Genomic DNA, 14,891 nt, shown 5'->3' with positions numbered 1-14,891 from the left:
TGCACTCTGTGTATTGCACACCTGATCCTTGCACTCTGTGTAACGCACTCCTGATCCTTGCACTCTCTGAAACGCACTCCTGATCCTTGTACTCTGTGTAACGCATTCCTGATCCTTGCACTCTCTGTAACGCATTCCCGATCATTGCACTTTGTACGAAACGCACTCCTGAACCTTGCACCCTGTACAAAACGCACTCCTGAACCTTGCACTCTGTGCAACACATTTCTAAACCTTGTACTCTGTACAACGCACTCCTGAACCTTACACCCTGTACAACGCACTCCTGAACCTTACACCCTGTACAACACATTCCTGAACCTTGAACTCTGTATGTAACACATTACTGAACCTTGCACCCTGTGCAAAGCATTCCTGAACCCTGCACTCTGTACAACGCATTCCTGAACTTTGCACTCTGTACACACAAATGCACAAATCTTTCCACACTCAGTGTAAGGCACTTTTTCACAGTTTGGGCAAAACCGTTTGTAATTGAAGCATTTTTATTCTTTTTTTTTATGATTGTACTGGGGTTTGAGTCCTTGAGACTCCAGCTTGTGAGGCAGCAATCAAAGATTTTTTATAAGTACCAGGAAGCATGTTTTTTTAAGCATTTGGCCACACCTATGTTGCCACATTATGCGCCACAGTTTACTTCCTCTCTCAAGTATCCCTCATTCTGAAGTTCAAAAGTTGGGAGGTATAGTATGCAGTTTGCACACCAGTGCTGAATAGAGAGCGGTAGCTGCCGGAGTTAACTTTCCAAGTTACCCAGCAGTTAATATTGGTTGCTAGGATCACATAGCAACCAATCACCAGCTAGGTAACTTGGAAAGTTAACTCTGGCAACTCCCGCTGTCTATTCAGCACTGGTGTTTCTTTCTCCAGTTCTGTGTCTGTCCTGTTCCGTTCTCCTGTGTCTCCCCCTCTGCATGCATGAATCAGATAGGAAGGGGCAGAGCTATGGGGGGGGGGGCAGTGTAATGCAAAAGGATTCCAGAGGTGTTTGTGGGGGGCTGTGTGATGCAAAAGAGGTCCAGAGGTGTGTGGGGGCTGTGTATTGCAAAAGGAGTCTAGAGGTGTGGGAGGGGGGCTGTGTAATGCAAAAGGATTTCAGAGGTGCGTGTGGGGGGCTGTGTGATGCAAAAGAGGTCCAGAGGTGTGTGTGGGGGGGGGCTGTGGAATGCAAAGGGGTCCAGGGGTGTGGGAGGGGGACTGTGTAATGTAAAGTGTTCCAAAGGTGTGGGGGGCAGTGTAATGCAAAAGGGGTCCAGATGTGTCGGTGGCTGTGTAATGTAAAGGGGTCCAGAGGTGTGGGGGGGGCTGAGTAATGTAGAGAGGTCCAAAGGTGTGGGGGGCTGTGTAATGCAAAAGGGGTCCAGAGGTGTGGAGGGGCCCTGTGTAATGTAAAGAGGTCCAGAAGTGTGGGGGGGGGGCTGTGTAATGTAAAGGGGTCCAGAGGTGTCACCCCATCAAAATGCTCTAATTGGTGTTACACTCACCTGTAATCTAGCACCGGGCAAAGCTCCCTGGTGCTGATCTTCACGCCCCCTTCTGATGTCGGAAGGGGGCGTCGTGGGATAAAATTTACCTTCAGGCATAAGCCCCTGGTCTTTTTCCTACCTAGCAACACCCCTGCTTATAACCCCTATCAGTTTTTGTTTTCTTTGCCATCTGTGTCCCACTGGGGAGATTTCTCTTCACTTCCTGTGCCATAGGTAAAACAAGATAAATCTCTCTAAAGAGTGGGAATTCCTGTTTGTTACCAGAATTAGTGCCTCCATTGGAAAATGTCCCCTTTATTATTGTTCTGGGGACAGCCCAATATTTGGGATTTCTTTTGCTTAACTTTCAATGATAATGTAACTATAACAATTATACAGGGTGAATCTCCCTAAAGAAGCATAGACAGCAATGAAAATTTGGCAGGTGTTCTAATATCACTACACTCCATCAAAACCAAAAAGGGGTTTTGCCTTCATTTATACTTTAAGGCCAAGATCTGGTCAAGACCTGATCCTATTAAGGCCAGAAAGTGAGGCAGTAATCTCTGGTACTGAAGTGCTTGTGTTCAAACCAGGCAAAGAAGGATTTCTGGGGTACAAAAGAATCTTTCTAGGAGTGGCTTTTTTTGCTTTCATCAAGGCAAAAAGCACAGATTCAGAGACCTCTTTATCTTTTAAGAAATGGGCATTTAAAAGCTTTGCTGTTAGAAATGGTTGCAAAGCCTCAAAGTTTTTTACCTTCATGGATTCTATGCATGAAGGTAAAAAAACCTTCCGTGTGCAGCAGCCCCACCAGTTCCCCCAATACTTTCTTGAGCCCCATCTCATTCAAGCTACATGCACAAGAGCAGTGACTCACCCGAGTCTCTTCCTCCTCATTGACTGAGACAGCAGCAGGAGCCATTGAACCAATGAGGAGAGGGTGGGGGCAGGGGCCGAGCTGTGCTCCATGTGTGAATAGACACAGAGTGCAGCGGCTCAGGAGGAAGCCTGCTTGGGTACTCCCATAGCAAGCTGCTTGCTATGGGGGCACTCGGCAGGAGAGAGGGACCAAGACCGCTGCCAGGGGGCCAGAGAAGAGAAGGATTAGGGCTGCTCTGTGCAAGGCCATTGCACAGAACAGGTAAGTATGACATGTTTTGTTATTTTAAGGAAAAGAAAATCTGCCTTTGAAATCACTTTAAAGCCAGAGACTGAGAAGGATGAAATGAAGGGCCTTGAGACAGCAGATCTGACCTATTAGGAGAGGCAAGAGGTTGTGCTTACCATTTCATCAGGATGTGCTGCACAACTGGTGCTTGCCACTTCATTAGGATGTGCTGCACTACTGGTGCTTGCATACTGCAGTTCCATAGGATGTTCTTTTTGTAAGGACCTATCACGGTCTGTAGTCAGGCTCGGAGGCGAATAGCTATAGCAGTGGATCAGCACCCAACAAGCGGGACAGGTATACTAAATAACAAAATTGAACCTTGAGAAGAATAGGGTCCAACGTGCTTGTCTAGATGACAACTTGTTGGCAATAAATAAATTAAAAATTTCTCTGATCCGTGAATGGTTACAGGGTGTTAAGCCCCTTCGAGCAGAAAATGCTTCCTTAAATTTCCAGCAACTCCTTGTTTCCAATGTCATAATTCTTCTTGGCAGAAGACATTAGTCCAGAGAAATAAACCCAATGATGAAGCAGCATCTTTTCTCCTATTCGCTGAGAAAGGATAGCTCCTACATCAGAATCTGAAGCATCAACTTCTACCATGAAAGGTAGTTCAGGACCTGGATGTACCAGTATTGATGCAGAAGTGAAAAGTGTTTAGTTTGCTAAAGGCAGCCTATGCCTTGGGTGACCACAAAAATGGCACCCCTTTCTTTGTCAGCTGTGTAATTGGAGCAATTACTTTGGAGAAATTCCTTATAAATCTTCTTAAAAAATTATCAAATCCAACAAATATTTTGTATTTCCTTAACATTCCTAGGGACAGGCCAATCCACCACTGCTTTCAACCTATTGGGATCCATGCTCACTACTTCTGGAGAAATGATGTATCCCAAGAACTGGATCTGAGTTTGTTCAAACTCATTTATCTAGTTTGATGTTCTGCCATAAGCCTCGTACACATGTACCGATCGTCGGCTGACCGATCGGCCGTCTTTTGTCCAGGGATGTCCTGTCGCTGAAAAGTGCAAAAGACTGCACACAAATTTTGTCGGCCAACAACAGCCGACTGCAGAAGTGATGTCACTTTCCGTGTGTTTTTTCTTCTCTGAGCATGCCCAGTCTTGCTGATTGTTGGCCGAATTCTGTACTGCCTGAGGAACAATCGGCCGTTCTGGTGTTGACCAACAAAAATTTTAATGCCTGCACAACAGATTCCATTCGGCCGAAAATGCGCTGTCGGAAGCATCATACTAAAAAGCCTACAATCGGCCGATCGGTCGTCGGCCGAATATTTACGGCCAACAATCGGTACGTGTGTACGGGGCTTTAGTCTCTCGAAGACAGTACAGATATGCTTGCAGTGTTCCTCCAAATTATCAGAAAAATGAGATCATCTTCCAAATATACCATTACAAATTGTTCCAACAAATCTGAAAAATTATGAAAAGTTGCAGGAGCACTGCAAAGTCCAAAGGGCATAACCAAAGACCCAAAATGTCCATATCTGGTTCTGAAAGCAGTTTTCCAATTGTCTCTGGGACTAATGCGGACAAGGTTGTATGCCCCCCTAAATCTAATTTGGTTAAGAGCTTGGCGGAGCGGAGTCTCTCAACCATTTTTGGAATCAGTGGGGGAGGATAGCGATTTTTAATTGTGATCCTGTTTAAATCTTTGTAGTTGATACATGAACGCATGGTGAAGTCCTTTTTCTCCACGAAGAATAAGGCTGTCCCAGCAGGAGAGGTTAAGTGTCTCATACAACCCTTCTCTAAATTCTCATCAAGCCACTCCCTGAGCACCTTCAGGTCAGGTTCTGATAGAGAATAAAAAGGTGGCCAAAGAGTATTTCTGCCCTTGGAAGCAATTTAATGAGACAATCATATGGGCGATGAGTAGGCAGGCGATCGGAATTCTTTTTACCATCAATGTCCCAGAACTCAAGATATTGTGGAGGCCGCCTTTTGTATGACTGGGTAGTTACCATAAATGCTTTGTGAATCCTGGGTTGGTGGAGGGCTTATTTCAGATGATTCTTTGCAATGGTCAGAACCAAGGAGTGCCAAGGATGATAGGGAATTTGGGTGATGTGATCAACTGAAAGCTGATAGTCTCCTGATGATCAGCTTCAATTTGGAGTTTTAAGCGGGAACGGTCTCATGGGTAACAAGTCCTGAAGACAAAGGTGACCCATCCACAGTTTTCGTATCAATAGGGGCAAGTTTAATTCTTATTTTAATGGTATTATTTTGGGCAAATTCAATGTGCATGAAGTTTCCCCCACTCCCGAATCCAGCATAGCAGAGCAAGAGATTTCAGCACTTTCAATCATAAGCTTTAAGTAAATATACTGCGGCGGTCAGCCCCTCACAGGCAAAGTGACGTATATAAACGTCACTAGCCTGGGAGGGACTGGGGAGCGAGCGCGCGCCGCCGCCGGCGCGCTCCCGCATGGTCACAGACCCCCCTCGCGCGTGTTACCGGCGGACCCGATGTCCGCCGGTCACTCTGCGATCGTCGGGGAGAGGGAGAAAGGCAGGCAGCTTGTGTAAACAAGCTGCCTGTCAGTTCTCCCTGTGTAGAGACACTGATCATACGGTTCTACTATGTAGGACCATTGATCAGTGTCCCTACACCTCAAGTCACAGCCAATCACAGTTAGAATCACGCCCCTAGGGACACACACAGCCCCTCCCTCTCAAATAAAGTTAACCCCTTCACTGCCAGTGTAATTTAACAGTAACAGTGCATATATATAGCACTGATTACTGTAGAAATGTCACTGGTAACCCCAAAAGTGTCAAAAATGTCAATCAGGGGTCCAATCTGTCCACCGCAATGCCGCAGTACCGCAAAAAAAAAAAATCGCAGATCGCCGCCATTAAGCATTAAAAAAAACAACAAAAATTACAAAAACTTTCCCTTTGTTAGTAAACGCGATAACTTTTGCGCAAACCAATCAAAATACGCTTTTTGCGATTTTTTTACCAAACATATGTAGCATAAAACAAATTGGCCGAAAATGTTAAAAAATTTTGATTTTTACTTTTTTTTTTGGGGAATTTCATATAAAAAAAATTTGAAAAATATTGTTATTTTTGCAAAATTTACGCTCTTTTTTTGTTTATAGCGCATGATCAAAAAATCGCACAGGTGATCAAATACCACCGAAAGAAAACTCTGTTTGTGGGAAAAAAAGGATGTCAAATTCGTTTAGGTACAGCGTCGCAGGACCGCGCAATTGTCCGTTAAAGTCACGCAGTGCCGAAACGCAAAATACCCCCTGGTCTTTTAGCAGCCAAATCCTCCAGGGCTTAAGTGGTTAAAGGGATGACAAAATGAGACGATAAAGAATAACTTTATTTGCTTCCTTAATCAAAGGAGAAACAGACTGAAAAAACTGAATTTTTGTAAAATCTTACCTGTAAAATTCCTTTCTCTGAGTCCTCCGACAGTCGCCGCCTCCTCTAAGTCATCACCGTTGGGTATTGACTTCCCATCCGCAGGAGTAGCTAGACATATAGACTTAGGCAAAAGACAAAAGGCATTAGCATATACACACCCATGGGGGCTGTCCCATCTGGTCAATACCCCCCCTGCATCACCACTCCCAACTCAGTTTGGTAGCATAGCAGTAGCTAATAAGAACCCCACAAAAGAGGGGCGGGGGTGGCGACTGTCGGAGGACTCAGAGAAAGGAATTTTACAGGCAAGATTTTACAAAAATTCAATTTTCTCTTACGTCCTCCGACAGTCGCCGCCTCTTCTAAGTTATTACTGTTGGGATGTCCCAAAGCAGTATAGACATGAGGGGTGGGAGACGCAACCGTAGAAAAGGCAACGCAGTACCCACATCAGAGAAAGGAATCTTGCATGCACTGTAAGAGAACCAACTGAGCAACAGAAAACAACAATGCTCAACAGGAGCAACAGCCCAGGAAAGCAAATGCCAACAGCCAGGGACCCAGAAAAGAACACAAGGGTCCATCATGGCACTGCCGCACTGAGAACTTTGCGGCCATCAGCTGATGCCAGAACGTCTACTTTGTAGAAGTTTAAAAAAGTGTGCACCGACGACCAAGTCGCAGCCTTGCACACCTGGGCCACCGAGGCCCGATGCCAATAGGCCCAGGGCGCACTCACAGATCTGGTGGAGTGCGCCTTAACAGGGAAGGGCGGAACCCGTTCCTTCAAGGCGTAAGCCTGTTTAATGATCTGTCTGATCCATTTGGCAATAGTGGCTGCAGATGCAGCCATGCCCTTCCGAGGTCCCTCAGGAAGGACAAAGAGGGAATCCGTCTTCCGAAAGGACTCCGTAGACGACAGGTAAATCCTGATCTCCCTGACAACATCCAAAGAGTGCAGAGCAACCTCCTTAGGATGCTTAGACTTCGTACAAAGCGAAGGCAGGACAATGTCCTCATTAATGTGGAACTCAGAGACCACCTTAGGAAGAAAGGAGGGATGCGGACGCAAAACCACCTTATCCCGGTGAATCACCAAGTACGGAGAACGGCAAGATAACGCTGCCAGTTCCGACACCCTGCGAGCCGAAGTGATCGCCACCAAAAAGGCAACCTTTTTAGACAGCATAGGCAACGATATTTGCCGAATGTTTCCAAAGGGAGCATGCTGTAAGACGGACAGAACCAAGTTCAAGTCCCATGGAGGTAAAGGCTCCTTCTTGGGAGGAGCCAAATGTCGCACACCTTGAATGTAGGTGCGAACCAGAGAGTGAGACGCCACAGGGAGTTGAAAAAGAACAGCCAGTGCGGACACCTGGCCTTTGATCGTGGCCAGCGCCAGGCGCTGGTCCACCCCAGACTGGAGGAAGGCCAACACTCTGGACACCGAGTACGAGCGAGGGGAGAACCCCCTGGATTCACACCAGGCGAAATAAGCCTTCGAGGTTCGGTAATAGATTTTTCTGGAGGAGGTCTTTCTAGCCTTGACAAGGGTAGGGATGACCTCAGAAGAGAGGCCCCTGTCCTTCAGGACCTGGGTCTCAACAGCCAGGCCATTAAAGCAGGATGGAAGATCGGACCCTGAGACAGGAGATCTTCCTGCAGAGGCAGACGCCACGGATGCGCCACTGCCAGGTGAACAACGTCGGCGTACCAGGACCGGCGTGGCCAGTCCGGAGCCACCAGAATCACCAGGTGCGGTTCCGAGACCAATCTGCGGAGGAACTGGGCTAGTAACTGAATCGGAGGAAAGGCATACATCAGACGATACTGATGCCAAGGGGCTACCAACGCATCCGAGGCGTCCGCCAACGGATCACGCGTTCTTGCCACGAACCTTTCCACCTGTTGATTTAGCCGGGATGAGAACAGATCCCCGTCCGGGGATCCCCACCTCGCACACAGCATTTGAAAGACCTCCGGGTATAGGGACCATTCCCCCTGGTCCAGCGTCTGGCGGCTCAGATAGTCGGCCTGCCAATTCTCCACACCCGGATTGTGAACTGCCGAGATCGCCGGGACATGAGCCTCGGCCTGAGACAGAATGTCGGCCACCTCCCAGGCCGCCCGAGCACTCCTGGTGCCCCCTTGGTGGTTGATGTAAGCCACCGCGGTAGCATTGTCCGTCTGTACTCAGACAGGACGGCCCCGAAGACGGCCCGACCACTGGAAGAGACAGTTTCATCGCTCGCAGTTCCAGCACATTTATCGGGAGGGAGGATTCTTCCCCCGACCAAACGCCCTGGGCAGACAGGTTGCCCAGAACTCCACCCCAGCCCGACAGGCTGGCATCCATGGTAATCACCGTCCAAACCAACGGACGGAAGGACTTGCCTTCCGCCACCGACGGGGACTGGAGCCACCACAGAAGAGCCAATTTGGTCTGACGACTCAAGGAGACACACAGATCCAGGGACTGAGGCAGTCCGTTCCACATGGCCAGGATCTCCGCTTGGAGAGCCCGCGTGTGAAACTGAGCAAAGGGTACCGCCTCGAAGGCCGATACCATCAACCCCAGGCCCCGCATACAGGTCCTGAGTGACGAGGACGGGCTGTCCCTGAGGGACCTGATCTCGTCCCGCAAAGTCCGGAGCTTGTCCTCCGGCAAGGACACCTTTGCCTGAGCAGAGTCCAGAATCATTCCCATATAGGGAATAGGACGCACTTTGCCCCCCTTCCTGGGCACCGCAAACAGATTGGAACAAAATCCCCGAAACCTGTCCCGATGAGGTACCGGGACAATCACCCCCTGAGCAAGAAGGTCCTACACCGCTTGATGCAGGTCCTGCCGACGCCCAGGAGGCAAGCGAAGCTTCGAGGGAAAGAGTCTGCCCGCCGGCCGGGAAAGAAGTTCGATCATGTATCCTGATCGAATGATTTCCTGAACCCACCTGTCCGATATCCGGAGCAGCCAAGGTTGGAGGAAACCGCGCAAGCGTCCCCCCACCCCTGAAACGGGTGAGGGCACCCCTTCAGACTGAGTTGGACTGATCCGCCGAGCCGGCATTGCCCCACTCCTGTTTGCCCTCCCAGGGCTTCTTCTGGCTGCCCTGGGCCTTGAAGGGCTTACCCTTGGATTGGTTCCGAAAGGTACGAAAGGACCCCTGATTGGATCTAAGCACAGAACCCCGCTTGTCACGAAAGGACTTGTTCTTCGGGTTCTGGGGCAGCAAGGTGCTCTTGCCCCCATGACGCCTTTCACCAGGGCATCCAACGCCTCGCCAAAAAGGCGAGAACCAGCATATGGAAAATCAGCAACTGTTTTCTGCGAGGACTGGTCAGCCGACCAGCTCTTCAGCCATATCAGTCGCCGGTTAAGCATCGCGACACTAGAGAGGCGAGCCACTAAGGGGGCCTCATTCAAGGCTGCATTACACAAATACATGACTCCTTGGTGGACCTGATCCACCATTTCCAGCCGGGCAGGCGGAACACCATCAGACACGAGATTGCTCCTAAGCATCTTAGTCCAATCAGCCACCGCCTGAGCCACCAGAACGGACGCAAAAACGGGTTTGAGCAACGAACCCGCCACCGTATAGGAATGGCGAGCTAGAGACTCCAACCGCCGGTCCGTGGGATCCCGGAAAACCGGGGTATCCTCAGTAGGCCACAGTGTGATCTACCTGTGGAGGCACACACCATCGTGATTCCGTAGCCGGCGCAAAGGGATAAAGCAATTTGAACAGACTAGGTACCAGGAATGGACGTTTCAACGTGCGCCACATTTCATTAACAGTTTAATGAAACTCAGCTGGGCAGGGGAAAACCTGCGCAGACTTGCGGGTCCTGTGCATCCCAAATTAGGACACAACGCCCGGAGGACAGGGCTCATCCTCTAAATGCAAGGTTTCCTTAACAGAAACAATTAACTCGTCCATGGTCGCCCGTTCTTCAGGTGACCCTGGGGAGGAGGTATCAACCCCTCCATCTCAGCCTCCCCCTCGGACCCCGGGGGGGTCCAGGGATGAGCGGGACCCTGAAAAGGGCACGCTCGCAGCAGCAGCCATATCCCCATCTGAAGCAGAAGAGAGCGCCAATCTGGGCCTCTTTTTTGCAGCACGTTTAGACATCAGCATTTCCATATTAGACACCAAAGTCGCCACCACAGCAGCCAAATCGGGTCGCAGCGGGGCCACAAGAGAACTGGGGACCCCCACTAAGGCTGGGGGGAACTTGCTTTCCTGGGAATTCATTGCTCAAAGTTCACAGAAAAAAACAGTGCAATAAATGTGTACTGCCCCTTTTAGATCGCTGCGGAATGCGCAGCCCACCTCTACAGCTACAGTGACAAAGACCCCAAAAGGAGAAGAGAAAACTGAGCCAGAAGCGATAATACAGAGGAATATTGAGAGCGATAACCTGCAGAGCCCGCAGAGTGTTGCCACCGATGTCCTGCTGCATATGGAATGGAAGTGCTGCTGAAGTAGGCAGAACTTAAAGACTTTCAGACTTAGGGAAAATGGCTGCCCCATAGGATTGTATTGGAGGCTTCAAGAAAATGATCGCCGAACATGCGGTCGGATCGATCGTTCTACACCCACCAAAATGGCGGCGGATGGCGCCAAAACAGCATGCAGTATCGCCCACAGAGAGGCTGACCATGTCTGCCCAAATCAAAGATGGCGGACCACACGAGTTCACTCCGCGGCGGTCGCCACACAACGTCTGCACTCCCAACAATGCACCAAAGTGACACAGGGAAGGGGACCCCCACACATACAGAAAACTGCACAAGCGGACCGCATCAGGGAGTCACACAGGCACAGACATGGGACACACACAGCAACACAGACTGCCACCCCAGACAGAGGCCCCACACAGAAGTACTTACCTGTACCAGATGGCGTGGGAAGCCTCTATGCACGGAAAACCGCTGTCCTCACCTGACAGGGAGTGCCGAGAGCCAGGGACATGACACTGCAGCATCGCAGATGTGTCCTGTGAGGTAGCCACCTCACGGCTGCATCCCTGCAGCGAAGAGGGATGGGTCGTTCGTAATGCCAGGGCGAACCATAGCTGAACGCTCGATGGCGGGCTGGGGGTCCATCTGACCCTTTTGCTCTGGAGAACCAGGGCGGTCAGTCCGAATCACAGCACCGCATGATCCATCTTCATCCGAAGAGAAGACTAACACTAGAAGCTGACAAAATAAACAGCTAGTAAAGTAAGAGAAAAAACTGACATTTTCAAAGAAAATCAAATAAAAGATTAGGAAGGCTGAGACTGAAGCCCCAGCTCAAGGTAAGCCTGACTACTCCTGACGCTAGGCAGATTAAAACTGAGTTGGGAGTGGTGATGCAGGGGGGGTATTGACCAGATGGGACAGCCCCCATGGGTGTGTATATGCTAATGCCTTTTGTCTTTTGACTAAGTCTATATGCCTAGCTACTCCTGCGGATGGGAAGTCAATACCCAAAAGTGATGACTTAGAGGAGGCGGCGACTGTCGGAGGACGTAAGAGAAATTGAATTTGTTAGAATACTGTAATATCAGTTGTCACAATTGTTATTTTAAATTTATTGGGACAAATAACTGTGTAATGTTCATACTCCCCACAAAAAAGACATACGTTTTCTGAATGTCGTCTTCCTCCTGAGTAGAAATAGATCTTTGATAAGCGTCCACCTGCATAGGTTCAGGAGTGTCGGAATCCGGAAATACTCTTGCACCCTTAGGAGCAAAGTGACTAGTAGAAAAATGCATGCCATCATTACTGCCTAGAATTCCCAGTCTCTCCCTTTCAGTAAATCTCTGATCAATTTGAATACATAATTTACAGAGATGTATAGTAACTAAGTAGAACTACTTCACTACTGTACTAAAGTACCGAAAGGCGGTATCTGTACTTTCCTAGAGTATAATTTTTTTCTCCTACTTCCACTTTTACTTCACTACATTTTTTCAATAATTTCAATACTTCTACTCAGATATTTTTTTTTTGTGCTGCATAGTTACTCGTTACAATTATAAAAATTACCACTGCCAGAACAGTAGATGGCAGGTTTCATGAAGCTCAAAACATGTGTATTATCAGTGCATACGAAAATAAATGCTACTGTATGTATAAATAAAAGCTGCATTTGAAATAATAAAAAACAATATGATGTTCAAACTTTTGACTTCTTTCTTTAATAACTACATAACACAGTACTTGTACTTTTACTTTCAGTACTTGAGTAGCAATTTTTTTTTCAAAACCACTGGTACTTTTACTTTCAGTACTTGAGTAGCAACATTTTTTAAAAAACTACTTGCAATACTTAAGCACAAAAAATGTTGAATACTTTAGTACTTCTACTCAAGTCACTTTTTGATCGAGCACTTCCACTTCTACTCAAGTCACTTTTTGATCGAGCACTTGTACTTTTACTCAAGTATGGGTTTCAAGTACTTTATACATCTCTGATAATTTAATAAAAGCCTCAAGATCCTCATGATTTTCTACTCTGGCAAGCTCATTTTTACCTTGTTCAGATAGTCCTTGACAGAATTGACTCTTTTGTGCTGCTGGATCCCAAGTGGTATTGGGAGATGCAACATTGGAATTCAGTTGTGAACTCTGTAACAGAGCGTCTATCCTGCCGTAAATTCTGCAACTTTGCCTCGGCAGCAGCGCGGCGGTTAGAATCATCTGAAACTTGATTCATAGCAGCTACAAAAGAATTAAAATTATCCAGGATGACTGTCTTGCTCCACATAAGGGGAGGCACAGGCTAAGGCTTCCTCAGTCAGGAGGTTGATAACAGCACCTTTTTCCTGTCATAAGTAAATGCAGCAGGTTGCATCTTTAAGTATATATGACATTAAGGAAATCTCTGCAATGGCAACGGCCCTTTCACTTCAATTTTTAATTCAGAAAACATTTCCTGGTAGTTAACACCAAATGCCTGCAACTCAGATTTGTGCCCTGAGTGGAGCCACAGCAGCTGCTACAACGGCCTCCATGTTTTGGGCCAGATTATTCTGTCACGTCTGGAGTCAGGCTCGGAGGCCAGTAGCTTTAGCAGTGGAGCAGCACCCACCGATAAGTGGGACAGATATACAAGCAGGTCATCCTGGCCGATGACATGCGTTCACCTGATGTGCGGGGTCTAAGTACTAACCGGTATTCACCAGAGCCCCTGATGGTGGAGATGGGCTTTGTTACAAGTTAGTACCAGGTCGTGGTCCTCAGAATCACCCCACCAGGAAGTGAGTAAGACGGGGGTCAATAGCAGATATATTAGGTAGGGATCAAGCAGAAGCGTAGACAGTAAACAAGATAAATATCAGTAACAAATAGTTGCAGGTTGGGGTTAAGCAGAAGCTTAGTCCAGGTACAAACCAAAAGCCTGTAACCAAGGGTATTGAAGATACAGATGGCAGCAGGAGAGACAAAAGTGAGATATTGGCTGCAGAGCACAACAATCTGGCAAACAGGAAGTGCAGAGACATGGCTTAAATCAGGAAGTTCATGGGAGGAGCTCAAGAGTTCAAGGCTCAAAACAAATAAGATTCCTTTCCAGATCATTCAAGAAATTGTCCAGGGAACTGTCCAACATTCCAGGTGGCTCAGCAAGCAGGGTAAATGCCAGACACAGCAGAGGTCCCTGGTTTAAGTATAGGTCCTAACAGGACTCTTCTCTTCTGAATCAGAGGTGGCCATTATTGAACCACTGCTCTTCACAAGTTCATATTCTGAACCAAAATTAAGCAGTGAGAGCTACTCTTATCTGTCTTGCTCAGAATCTGAAAGGCCTCCTCAATTGTAAACTTTTTTGGAAATGTTTGACAAAGGTTTGCATTCAGAACATGTGTAATGAACTTTTTCACTTCATTCCTTTTTCCTGTACTACACAAGCTAAAGTCCACTATTTTATGTTCTTTATTACCAGTAGCTCTACATAATTGATATCGCTTATACCCACACGAGCCAAAAGGGTATAACGTTTTTTTTTAGGGGGATCAAGTATATTGGGGACAAAATTATGTAAATTGGGGTCCTTCTTATAAACAAACTGGGGATTTTTTAGGTAAAATATTTCTCAACACAATATCTCTCATTCATAAGGGACAGTATTTTTTCATAATTTGTTCTACCTCCTGGTACTGTCTATTAAATCCTGTAATAATCGGGAAGTCAGCATTTATGCCTTTTCTAGTTTTTTTTTTTTTCAAGTAAAGAATTCCTATCCATTTTGTGTACTCTCTCTCTCTCGTTTTTAAAAGTTCATTCTTATCATACCCATTTTCTGTGAACCTGTCCATCAATACATTTGTTAATCCTCATCATCACCCTCATCACAATTTCATCTCAGTCACATAAACTGACCTTTTACCCATTTAGGATGGTGGCAGCTACTATATAAAACCATTATGGTCAGTAAGTGTGTTTTCATGTATAAACCATTACCATTCTTAATTTGATCTAAATCCAAATAACAAATTGAAAAAGGCTGTCAATTAACTGTAAAATATATGCTATATTTAATGTAATTAAAGTATTGCAAGTAGGCCTCAAATGTATCTACAGAACCCTCGCAAATTATTAAAAATATTTCAATGTATCGACAAAATAATTGAAGGCATAGCCAATCAGTGGAATTTATCATCTCTTCCTCCCATGTATTCCTGATGATGTCTGTGACGAAACGCGTAGAGGAGGTTCGGGTATGCCACTTCCCGCCACGCCATTTCCGGTAACTGGAACACACGCCAGCTTCTGGCTGCGGCAGGGCAATTTCCTTAACATTATTTGTTGGCTGTATTGGTGCAGATTGGGCA

At 47.1% G+C, this 14,891-nt stretch overlaps 1 protein-coding gene across 1 annotated transcript in view; it reads right to left on the bottom strand.

The window, feature by feature from the left end:
* Window positions 1-14,891, bottom strand: part of ZFYVE26 (zinc finger FYVE-type containing 26) — a 1,347,068-nt gene that overhangs the window by 396,986 nt on the left and 935,191 nt on the right. The gene's annotated exons all lie outside the window — the stretch shown is intronic.

The sequence above is a fragment of the Pelophylax lessonae genome (genome assembly GCF_965119305.1).
Source record: "Pelophylax lessonae genome assembly, chromosome: 13".
NCBI lineage: Eukaryota > Metazoa > Chordata > Amphibia > Anura > Ranidae > Pelophylax > Pelophylax lessonae.
The sequence above is the reverse complement of the archived record's forward strand: the minus strand, read 5'-3'. Positions and strand labels throughout refer to the sequence as shown.